Source organism: Bombina bombina, chromosome 2, assembly GCF_027579735.1.
Source record: "Bombina bombina isolate aBomBom1 chromosome 2, aBomBom1.pri, whole genome shotgun sequence".
Lineage (NCBI taxonomy): Eukaryota > Metazoa > Chordata > Amphibia > Anura > Bombinatoridae > Bombina > Bombina bombina.
The window spans coordinates 400,963,755-400,976,613 of record NC_069500.1 but is presented as its reverse complement, the minus strand read 5'-3'; the positions used below and the strand labels follow the sequence as shown (position 1 = coordinate 400,976,613).

Here is a 12,859-nt window from a genome sequence, read left to right as displayed (position 1 = left end):
TCTTGTAATTTTTTTTTTAAAATATTTTTATTGAGGTTTAGTTAGCGGCATATGAATAAAGCATTACAGAGAACGCCAGATACAGTAATTTTTACAAATTATACAGCCGATATTGGTTGAACAGTATATACAGAGCTCAGTAATATGGCGTTGCTTTAAAGATATCAGTATACAGTTGAACTATATGTCCTCTAAATGGAGTCTGAGGCCACTCTTGGACCTCCCTACTCTATAGAGAGTAAGAAACTTCAGAGGACAGTCATGAACCATAGGGGACCACTTTTAGATCCCAACTAATAAACCTCTATTTTTAATTGTATATGTTACAGATAGCAGGTTTTGATGTTCAAATTGAGTATTACGTATATAGGGACACTTTTGGACCCTTAATAGGTAATATATGGTAAAGAACCATAAATAACTAAGATTTATATGGAGCAACTTATAACAATACCCTAGACATAGACTATAGGAGCCTGTAAACTATACCTTAACATTTAATGTGCATAAAAGTAACAATGGAGATTATTGATCAGGGAGTCATATGTTAAACTAGGCCTAATTAATCAAGGGCTAAGTCAAGTTTTTCCAGAGATAAACTGTGTTCAGAGGACTAGGTCAATAATTATTTTTCAATACTTATGTTTGTGGGGGTACGCCAAGGACTTTGTATATATCGTAATGATATCTAGTGTGGTAAAAACAGTGAGGGGGTATCAGCATGCGACTCACATGTTCCAGACAAAAAATAAGTAAATTATATAGTACTTGGATCTACACCATAAAGTATATATAACTTAAATGGACATTCCCTAGGAGTGATCTATAAGATAGTAGTTAAACTGTGCTAGTTTGAGTCATAGCCCAACTGTGTAGTGTGTCTGAAATTTAAAGTTTTTCTAAGAGATTCCCATTACAAATATTAAATGATGCTGGTCATTAGCCTGCTTGTATAAATCATAGCCTTCCTACTATGTTTGTTTTAGGTGACCGGCACCCTTCTCAAAGCTATACAATCATGCTACCTCGGCCTCAGGCAGCACAATGCCATATTCTGAGTAGCCAGGTAAAGTGAGCCAATCACGCAACAGGATACAGACCTCACCTCTTGAAAGAGCTTTTCTATCAGGGACTCTAAATATTAATCTATATTGCACCAGTTGAATATGGTGTCTTCAGATATGACCATGAATTATTTAATACTCAGACCTGCATAAGCCACTATAGATTACCTGAAGGATGGTGCTAAGAATGTTAGATAAATAAGAGCCATCAAACTCCACAGCGGTTTTGACTCTGTTCGGTAACCAACAGAGGGCTTTAGCCGATTCCAGTGCGGTATAGAGGATATATCTCGGCCGCCTGCAGTCTCCGTTTCAACCATCTGGTCCATGACAGTGCTGACAGCGGGTATAACCAACAAATGATCTTACATGTAAAGCTAGTGTAGGTGACAATCTTTATGAACTATGCTCCAGTGATATAGGGAATCATTTTTCTCAAACTCTGTCCGGATATCCAGGTCTGCAGACAATGTAGGAGTGTCCCTACCTCTCGGGTTTTCAGCATTAGAGTTAAGTTCAGTGAGGACTCCCTTAATGTGTATGTAGCTCCCTCTCTTGGTTTCTGATACGGCTTGATGTGGATAATGCAAGTTTGCAGGGTTACTGTGTAGCCCGTCTGAGGAGGAATAAGTAATGGCGCATGAGACTGGAGTTTTAGCCATCTTCCCTGACAGACTCGCACATAGGTCTATCTTCTCCCTTTAGTTCCTCTCCGGATCATAATCATTTCCTCCAATGTGAAATGTGGCTGTACTCACATAGTGCAGTATAATCCACTTTCTACTGCCTCCATTGTAAGCTTGCTTATTTGTTTAGGCTCAATCGTAATGGCTCTTATTCCACTGTAAAACGGAATGTGCTTCAATATGAGTTTGTAACCCATAAATCTGTGGGGGGGGGGTAATGTGCAGTAGCCCCAACTCCACTGTTCCTCAAAAAAAGAATAGGCCTTTCAGGCCACGTTGCTATTAAGTTCTTTGGACGGTTAAGAAGTTAAGCTGAAGAGCTTAGGTCAGACACAAAGTTTAGGAATACTTTCCTGAGTCTTACAAACTTTTTGTGGTATAAAACTACTTAAAAGATAATGATATAACATTGAAAATATAATATAAAGTCAGGAGCTCTTCAAAAACATGTCCTGCCGCTTCGACTGTAGGCTCCGCCCCCTTGTTGTAATCCATTTTATCTTGCTCATCTAAGGTTTAATATTTTATTTTAAATATTATTTATTGACACAAAATTTACAATAGATTACCATTTCACAAGAACATAAAGTACAATTCATGACCGAAAAGGCCAGTATGCATGTTACACATATACAAAAAACATCAGTAACATTAAGCAAGTGAGGAACGGTGAACACACTAAAAAAAAAAAAGAAGTCATATTGAATGATTAATTTGATCTGAAAATTAAAAATAAATGGATATATGATCTTAAGACCAAATGTCAGCCACATATTGATCCCTATAGATTTTTTTTTTTTTTACATTGATGAAATGTTAATTGATATCTCACTTTTCTATGTGTTTGAGACTTCTTGTATTTCTGCCATATGTCTGGTGGTTTGGTTGTTCACTGTGTTTAAGACTTCTTGCCTTTCTTATTAAAGTGTCTTGTTGTAGCTGGATTATATTAAGGAGAATTATCCTCACCCTATCAAAATTAAAGCAGTTATCAAAATTCTCATTCTATTGGCTGATTTGAATTAGCCAATAGAATGAGAGCTTCTTAAATCCATCCTATTGTCTGATTTGAATAGCCAATAGGATTTTAGCAGCCCTAATTCCTATTGGCTGTATGACTAAACTAAAGCATATATGGATTCTTGAAGAGATTAAACATAAGGGCAAGTAAGGATTTTGCGTTGATTGCCTTTAAAATGAGATGACCTGTCACAAAAAAGGATAGAAATTGTTTAAGGAGGTATCAGAAAAAAAAGAGTTAATTTTAAAATACATATACATTAAACGAATTTGAGCTATAACAAATTTCTTTGCTAAGGCCTTTTTGCTATATAAAAGAAATTAAACGCACATACATTTACCTTGGTAAAATTAAAGAAAAATGGAACAGGCTTTAATTTCTTAAATCATTAGATCATGTCATTATTGCTTTACTGACCCTAGATTATTATTATTACCAGGTATTTGTAGAGCACCAACAGAGTCCGCAGCGCTATAAACACAGGCGGTATACAAGATAACATTTATAGGGATCAAATGGATAGAGGGCTCTGCAAAGAGTTGCACTGTTGTAGTTGGCTCTTATGGTGACCTACAAACAGCTGGGCTCATAGTCTTACATGCTAAGGGTTTTCAGGAATAGCAAGGGAGTTAGGAAAGGTTAGTGTAGTTTGTATGAATCCCTGAGCAGTACAGTCTTTAGGGAGCGCTTGAAGCTTTCAAAACTAGGGGAGAGTCTTGTGGAGCAGGGCAGAGAGTTCCATGAGATGGGAGCCAGTCTGGAGAAGTCTTGTAAATGGGAATGTGAGGAGGTAACAAGAGTGGAGGGGAGTAGGAGATTGAGAGCAGAGCAAAGGGGATTAGAAGACAGTATATGGAGACAAGGTCTGAGATGTCGGGGGGGAGCAGTGTAGTTGAGGGCTTTGTATATTAGAGTAAGCATTTTGTGTTTATTCCTTGAGGCTAGATAATTATGTTTTTAACCTCCACAAAGTGTAAATCTAACTGGAGCCATAAGCATTGCAGCTTCCAAGAAGAACATGGACAAAGAGCCAATTAGGAGCATTGGTCACATGACCCACCAATCAGCGACCATATTTTGCTTGGTTGTATCAAATCTTGTATGTCCCAAATAGGACTTTACCTGTATGTTTAATTCCAGTGTGGGGCTTAAACACATAGGGCTCCATTTATCATTTGACTGACAGACAAGCGTTCCCAGCTAGGGAACATGTGCACCTATCTTTGTAGCATTTATCCCTGCAAAAGGAAATCATGCAAGAGAAAGACCTGTCAGTCACCATGAACAGATGAGTTTGGGATAATTTAACTCAATAATATTAAAATAAGAATTTTTAACATGGCAAATTATAATACATTGATATAGGGACATATATAAACTAAAAATAAACAACAATTCAGCATGTTAGTTTTTCAACATAACTTGTTTTCCATGATCCATCCAGTTGTATTTTGTTGGAGCCTAGAATAACCACTTATATTTATACAGCATTAGATAAAGTGTGTATGTGCCTAGAATAAAAAATGAAGTGCTGCATTTAATTTACCCAGTACATATTCATTTGTCTCTTACTGTATTTTTCTTTATTATATATGTCTTTTTATTGTGCTACTAAAATCTTCTGTTGGAAAAGACTAAGAATTTAGCATGATTTTATTTGCAGAGAAACACTTATCACCCATTTCCCTAATGAATATGCATCAAAACAACTCTGCCTATTTAAATTTTTGATTATTTCTTGAAACCTATCACAAATATAAAGCCAAGATTTCCTTAATAAACATTGGCCAGGCTAGGACAGTGAAATTAGACTAGTTTTGATAATTACCAAACTTTAATTGATTTAGTTATTATAATTATCCTCTATGTAGTTCAGCAATGCATTATTGTTGTTTATAGATAGCAGTAATTTACGTTATGTACTGATTTCACGCGCACATATTAGAATGCAATAACTTAATCACTTTGTACAATCACAAGTATTTTATTTGAAACATGATTCTCTGTTCACACAGCATATGTGTCTATGACACCGAAACAGCAATAATATTTACTAGAAGCACTCTTGCTAATTGAACTATATTGAAAAAAATGTTTCCTTTTTAAATTTGAAATGCACCCAAGTACATTTTAATTTGGACCTTTATATCCCTTTAAGACCTAGAAATCCCCAAGACCCACCGTTTAAAGGGTCTGTGTCTTAGAGGTATAAAGTAAAAGCACAAATTTTAACAATTTTAAAAATATAAAGTTGAAAATACACATTTTTTTATTAGGGTGTCTCTAGGCACTTGCAATAGTTAATCAAAAATTACTAGAGACCCCAAGACCGCTTGTTTTAAAGCCCAGAAGCCCCTGTTTAAAAAATAGCCCTTAAAAGTTTTAATAGCTGGGTGATCATTGCATTCAAGCTTTTTGAGCAACATCTAAAAACTGCAAAACCGCTCAGCACGTGTGTGGAAATTGATCAGCAGTTAAAGGGTCAATTAAGATTTGCTGATCCCTTAATCATCATGTACAATAGATGCGCTCCATAATACCAGAAACCCAAGAGGCAACCAACAAAGACAAAACAGCTAATATATAAATAATTATAGCTACAACATATTTATTAGTTAAAATTTAAATTACTGAACAATATCTATTAAGTAAGATCTAAAACCGGCTGATGCTAATTTACCACACTCCACGTGACCATAAATTCTTTTATTAAGGGGTGGGCAGTATGAAAAGTCTTTATCAGTTATTAACCACTACCTAAAGGAGGGCTACCCTGTAACAAGACCTTCAACTCCTCTCCATAGTTAGTGAGGGACAATCAACACTTCCAACTCAGAGTTATTTCAATAAGACATTAACTTTCTGATTAGAATTTTAACAAAACATCATCTACTGTGTCAGAAACAGTTTCTACAGAAAACAATATCAGCTAGATTACACGTCTGTGCGTTCGTCTTTTAACACTGAAAAATATGGTATTTTCAGCGTTAAAACAACACCACAGCCATTACAAGTCTTGTCAGTATAGGTGTACCGCAAGCCTTTTAGCCTGTAATGCAACGTCAGTACCGCACTCTTAAAAATTACGTTTTTTAATGGGATTTCCATTGCGCTGGTAAAACGAGTTTTGCGTTCTGGCTAAAAAAAACGAAGTAACAGCCTAAAACGAAAAGATCTGTAACGCAATCTAAAAGCAGTAGTTATGAGCTTTACGCTACAAATCTGTAACATAAAACTCATAACTAAAGTGTTAAAAAGTACACTAACACCATAAACTACCTATTAACCCCTAAACCGAGCCCTCCCGCATCGCAAACACTAAATTAAACTTATTAACCCCAATCTGCTGCTCCTGATATCGCCACCACTTTAAAAAAATATTAACCCCTATTCCACCGCTCCCTGACATCGTTGCCACTATAATAAACTTATTGACCCCCTAAACCGCCCCCTCGCGCATCGCAAACACTATTTAAATATAATTAACCCCTAATCTGCCATCTGCCCACTTCGCCCCCACTATACTAAAGTTATTAAGCCCTACACCGCCGCCACTATAATAAATCTATTAACGCCGAAACCGCATGCCCCCCACAAAGAAATCAGCCAATAGGATTTAAGCAGCTATTCTATTGGCTGATTCGAATCATCCAATAGAATGAGAGCTGCTTAAATCCTATTGGCTGATTTGAACAGCCAATAGGATTTTAGCAGCTCTAATTCCTATTTGCTGATTCAAATTTTTCAGCCAATAGGAATGCAAGGGACGCCATCTTGAATCGCGTACCTTGCTTTGAAGATTCAGTGTACGGCGGCGAAGAGGATGCTCTGGGCCGGATTTCTTCAGGATGGACCCACTCCGCGCCGCTGGGATCAAGATAGAATATGCCGCCTGGATGAAGATTGAAGAGGCCGCCTGGATGAAGACTTCTTGCTGCTTAGATGAGGACTTCACCCCGCCGGGATGAAGATTGAAGAGGCCATCTGGATGAAGACTTCTTTCCGCCTGGATGAAGATCGTTCAAGAGGAACTTCAAAAACTGTAAGTGGATCTTCGGGGGTTAGTGATAGGTTTTTTTAAGGTTTTTTTGAGTGTGTTTTTTTTTAGTTTAGGGTTTGGGCAATGTAAAATAGCTAAATGCCCTTTTAAGGGCAATGCCCATTCAAATGCCCTTTTCAGGGCAATGGGTAGCTTAGTTTTTTTTTAGAGTTAGGTTTTTTTATTTTCGGTAGTTGGTTGGGTTTTACTGTTGGCGGGGGTCTTTGTATTTTTTTTACAGTAAAAGAGCTGATATCTTTGGGTCAATGCCCCACAAAAAGCCCTATATGGGTTATTGGTAGTTTATTGTAGGCTAGGTTTTTTTTTTATTTTGGGTGGGCTTTTTTATTTTGATAGGGCTATTAGATATAATTAGGTAATTCTTGTTTATTTTTGATAATTTCGTTTTTTATTTTTTGTAATTTAGTGTTTTTTTATTTTTTGTAATTTTAGGTTTCAGTGTAAGACAGGTTAGGTTTTATTTCACAGGTAAGTTTGTATTTATTTTAACTAGGTAGTTAGTAAATAGTTATTAACTATTTACTAACTAGTCTACCTAGTTAAAATAAATACAAACTTACCTGTGAAATAAAACCTAACCTGTCTTACACTGAAACCTAAAATTACAAAAAAATAAAAAAACACTAAATTATAAAAAATAAAAAACGAAATTATCAAAAATAAAAAAGAATGACCTAATTACATCTAATAGCCCTATCAAAATAAAAATAAAACCAAAGCAAGCTACAATATAATATAGCAATAAAACCGAAGCAAGCTACAATATAACTATTAGTTATATTGCAGCTAGCTTAGGTTTTACTTCACAGGGTAAGTATGTATTTAGTTTTAAATAGCAATCATTTAGTTAATAATTGTAAGTTTAATTTAGCTCTATTAAAATTATGTTAAAGTTAGGGGTGTTAGGGTTAGGGTTTCGTTAGGGTTAGGGTTACATTAGGGTTAGGTTTAGGGGTTAATAGTTTAATTTAGGTTGTTGCAATGTGGGGGGCTGGTGGTTTAGAGGTTAATAGGTTTATTTAGTGGTAGTGATGTGGGAGGCCTGAGGTTTAGGGGTTAATAACTTTATTTAGTTGCAGCGATGTCGGGGAGCGACAGAATAGGGGTTAATAACTTAAATATAGTGGCGGCAATGTTGGGGTGCTGCAGAATAGGGGTTAAAAACTTTAGTATAGCGGCTGCTATATCGGGAGCAGCAGAATATGGCGTTAATAGATTTTTTTAGGTGGAGGCAATATCGGGAGAAGCATATTAGGGGTCAATAACATTATGTAGGTGATGGCGATGTTGGTGGGGGGCATATTAGGGTTTTTTAGACGTGGGGTTTATGTTAGGATGTTAGGTTTAAACGTTAGTTTTCTTTCCCCATAGACTTCAATTGGTCTGCGTTACGGAGCTTTTCTTTCCGCGAACGCAAGTTTTATTTTTTTTTCTGACACCTTTCCCCCATTGATGTCTATGGGGAAATCGTGCACAACCACGTCAAAATAGTGCTTGTTTTTGGTGCGGTATGGAGCTTAAAAGCACCATATCGCCCCCACAAGCCGAATTTTTTAAAACTTGTAATGGCTGCGCTATAGGGGGATAAAAAACCACAACTTTTGTTGCATTCGTTATTTTCCCTATAGTGCTCAAATCTCATAATCTAGCTGTATGTGAATAATGCAGGTTATTTTTTTCATTAGGCAAATTCTATTAGATTTAAAGTGTTTGCTGATTTAAAATGCAACAAGTGACATTGATGTTTGGCCAAACGAGCTATCTGATTTTATTACAGAATAGTGGTGCTTCCTACATACAAGTGTATCGATCTGTATGTAATATCTGAGACATCAGCATTGTGTGAATCTGAAATTAATGATTCCTTAAACCTTAAAGGGACAGTCTACACTAGAATTGTTATTGCTTTAAAAGATAGATAATCCTTTTATTACCCATTCCCTAGTTTTGCATAACCAACAGTTATATTAATACACTTTTTACCTTCGTGATTACCGTGTAGCTAAGCCTCTGCAAACTGCCCCGTTATTTCAGTTCTGTTGACAGACTTGCATTTTAGCCAATCAGTGCTCACTCCTCGGTAAATTCACGTGCATGAGCTCAATGTTATCTGTATGATACACATGAACTAATGTCCTCTAGTGGTGAAAACTGTCAAAATGCAATTAGATTAGATGCAGCCTTTAAGGTCTAAGAAATTAGCATATGAACCTCCTAGATTTAGCTTTCAACTAAGAATACCAAGAGTACAAAGCAAAATTGTTGATAAAAGTAAATTGGAAAGTTGTTTAACCCCTTAACGACCAAGGACGTGCCAGGAACGTCTTACAAAAAAACACCCTTAACGGCCAAGGACGTTCCTGGCATGTCCTCTGGGAGTTCTGGAAGCGATTTCATGTAAAGCAATGGGAAGCAGGGAGAGGGAAGGTGGGATAAAAAGTGCTGGGGAAGGGATCTAGGAGGGGGATGGTGGGTAGGGTATTGAGGGGGGCAGCTACACTACAGAAAATATGAATTTTTAAATTTAAAAATAAAAAAAAACACTTTTTGGGGCAAATTGGGTACTAGCAGACAGCTGTCAGTACCCAAGATGGTGGCAAATAGGTAGAGGGGGAGGGTTAGAGAGCTGTATGGGGGGAACAGGGAGGTTGGGGGCTAAGGGGAGATCCTACACAGCAGCATATGTAAATATGCTACAAAACATTAAAAGATACCTTTTATTTTAGTACTGGCAGACTTTCTGCCAGTACTTAAGATGGCGGGGACAATTGTGGGGTGGGGGAGGGAAGAGAGCTGTTTGGGAGGGAGGGAGGGGGTGTGTTGTGTCAGGTGGCAGGCTGATCTCTACACTAAAGCTAAAATTAACGCTGCAAGCTTCCTACAGGCTACCTAATTAACCCCATGTGGTGTGCAGCGGCACTTAGCGGCCTTCCAATTACCAAAAAGCAACGCCAAAGCCATATATGTCTGCTATTTCTTAACAAAGTGGATCCCAGAGAAGCATTTACAACCATTTGTGCCATAATTGCACAAGCTGATTGAAATTAATTTCAGTGAGAAACCTAAAATTTGTGAAAAGTTTGTGAAAAAGTGAACAATTTTTTTTATTTGATCGCATTTGCCGGGGAAATGGTGGCATGAAATATACCAAAATGGGCCTAGATCAGTACTTTGGGTTGTCTGCTACATTACACTAAAGCTAAAATTAACTCTACAAGCCCCCTACAAGCTCCCTAATTAACCCCTTCACTGTTGGGCATAATACACGTGTGGTGCACAGCGGCATTTAGCGGCCTTCTAATTACCAAAAAGCAACGACAAAGTCATATATGTCTGCTATTTCTGTACAAAGGGCATCCCAGAGAAGCATTTACAACCATTTGTGCCATAATTGCACAAGCTGTTTGCAAACATTTTAAGTGAGAATCCTAAAATTGTGAAAAATGTAACGTTTTCTAATTTGATCGCATTTGGCGGTGAAATGGTGGCATGAAATATACCAAAATGGGCCTAGATTAATACTTGGGGTTGTCTACTACACTACACTAAAGCTTAAAATAACCCTAGAAGCTCCCTACATGCCCCCTAATTAACCCCTTCACTGCTGGGCATAATACATGTGTGGTGCGCAGTGGCATTTAGCTGCCTTCTAATTACCAAAAAGCAACGCCAAAGCCATATATGTCTGCTATTTCTGAACAAAGGGAATAATAGCGAAGCATTTACAACCATTTATGCCATAATTACACAAGTTGTTTGTAAATAATTTCAGTGAGAAACCTAAAGTTTGTGAAAAAAATTGTGAAAAAGTGAGCGATTTTTTTTATTTGATCACATGAAATATACCAAAATGGGCCTAGATCAATACTTTGGAATGTCTTCTAAAAAAAAATATACATGTCAAGAGATATTCAGGGATTCCTTAAATATATCAGTGTTCCAATGTAATTAGCGCTAATTTTGAAAAAAAGTGGTTTGGAAATAGCAAAGTGCTACTTGTATTTATTGCCCTATAACTTGCAAGAAAAGCAAAGAACATGTAAATATTGGGTATTTCTAAATTCAGGACAAAAGTTAGAAACTATTTAGCATGGGTGGTTGTAGATGTGTAACAGATTTTGGGGGTCAAAGTTAGAAAAAGTGTTTTTTTCCCATTTTTTCCTCATATTTTATTAAAAAAAAATATAGTAAATTATAAGATATGATGAAAATTACAGCTAAACACAAACACCATAGAAATGTAAAAATAGCCTTGGTCCCAAACGGTTAGAAAATGGAAAAGTGCTCTTGTCACTAAGGGGTTACAATTACATGCCCTATCTGAATCATATTTTGGACTAGACCAGGGGTGTCAAACTGGCGGCCCGTGGGCCTCATGCGGCCCTCAACCAAATTTTGTGCGGCCCACGCCACCTCCATGAAAAATATTAATTATAATATGCTTATTACTTAAAGAGCGAGTGCGCTTACTGTTAGGGATGCACATACATTAAAACATACGTTATTAAAAAGAAAAAGACAGATAAGTGCATAATGATTTCTTTAACACATGCAGTTCATTACAATGGTAGCACTGATTTCCCACATCATTTCTGTCCATTCCTTTCCATCATTTTCTCTTTAACTAAAATCACATACTTTATATATATTTCTATGTATTTATTTTATATTATGTACAACAGGTATGTCTATCACTATTATAAACAGTGGGTCGCAGGTGGAGCGTGTGTCTCACCTTCTTAAAAGCATTAGAGCACATTTCCTCAAGCCAGAGTAAGTTAATTAGGAGTTACAGAACACAATCTTTTGAAATATATACAGTTATAGCAAATGCCACTGCACTGTTTAGCAATGACAAGATATGTAGGTAGTGTGCGGCCCACGTGAGTTGTACTTGTATGGAAAATGGCCCGCGACTAAAATGAGTTTGACACCCCTGGACTAGACTGTACCTTTAAGGGAAAGTAGCACATATCTGTACAAAATGGGTATTGCAGAGGGAAATTCCTTAACCCTAGACTAGAGTGGCCACCCAGCCAGTATTTTACCTTTACAGCCTGTTGTTCAATAGATAGAATAAAGAAGAAATCTACTAATAAATGCCCTTGTCAAACTGCTTCTAAGTGTGTGGGAGTCTAATTGGAAATAAATGAATAATGCTGTATAATTAGTTATGCAAATTTACACTGATTACAATGCCTGGTATTTTTGTTTCTGGGAAAGGTGGCAACTTTTTCCTGAACTCTATGATTGTTTGGTAACTTTCATTTGTTTTAAAGCTCTTTTTACACTTATAATCACTAACGCCTTTGATTTACCCAACTCTTTTGCTTTCTACAGAGACCTTCATTTCGATTACAGCCTCCGTTCATTCAATGTATTCTTTTTTGTTTCATCCTTTTATGTTCAATTTAAGTTGCTAATAAAAAATTACATTTTAAAGTGTATTAATATTTCTCTTCCACTCCCTAAGCTATCCCACATCCTCCTTCTTATATGGGTCATATATCTGAAGAGTTCCCCTGTGTCCAGACTTCTATTTATCTCTTTTGTTTCAGTTTAAATGTTAGAAACATTTATCTACACTTAGCAATACAAACTTTGTTTTAACAATGTATTGGTATTATATACAATAAACATTCATGTGTTAAAAGAAAAAAAAACATTCAAATTGGTTTTTAAACTAAAATTGATTATATTTCTGCCCTCCTGCTGTGAAATTTAATGCACACACAGAACTGTTCATTATTTGGTTTAAGTGTCTTGTTATCGTATAATCTTCTAAAGCGTGCAATGTTTGGTGTTCAGAGCACATGAGAATCATTTTGTAGGCCAACATTTGTTTATCATGCATACGAAAGAAACAAAATTGTAATCTTTTTTTGTATGAAAAAAGGTTAAGTAAAAGTTATTTAAAGAAAAAGATGAAACTACTGTAGGATAAAATGCCCATCAACCGACTGCATGTGAGAATTCTTCATAAACATGAAAAAAAAAAAAAAATAGTGGATTGATTTAGCACCATAAC

General features: G+C 36.4%; 1 protein-coding gene across 1 annotated transcript in view; it reads left to right on the top strand.

Annotated features, from left to right (window-relative positions):
* GALNT9 (polypeptide N-acetylgalactosaminyltransferase 9) overlaps nt 1-12,859 on the top strand; it is a 669,089-nt gene that overhangs the window by 348,740 nt on the left and 307,490 nt on the right. The gene's annotated exons all lie outside the window — the stretch shown is intronic.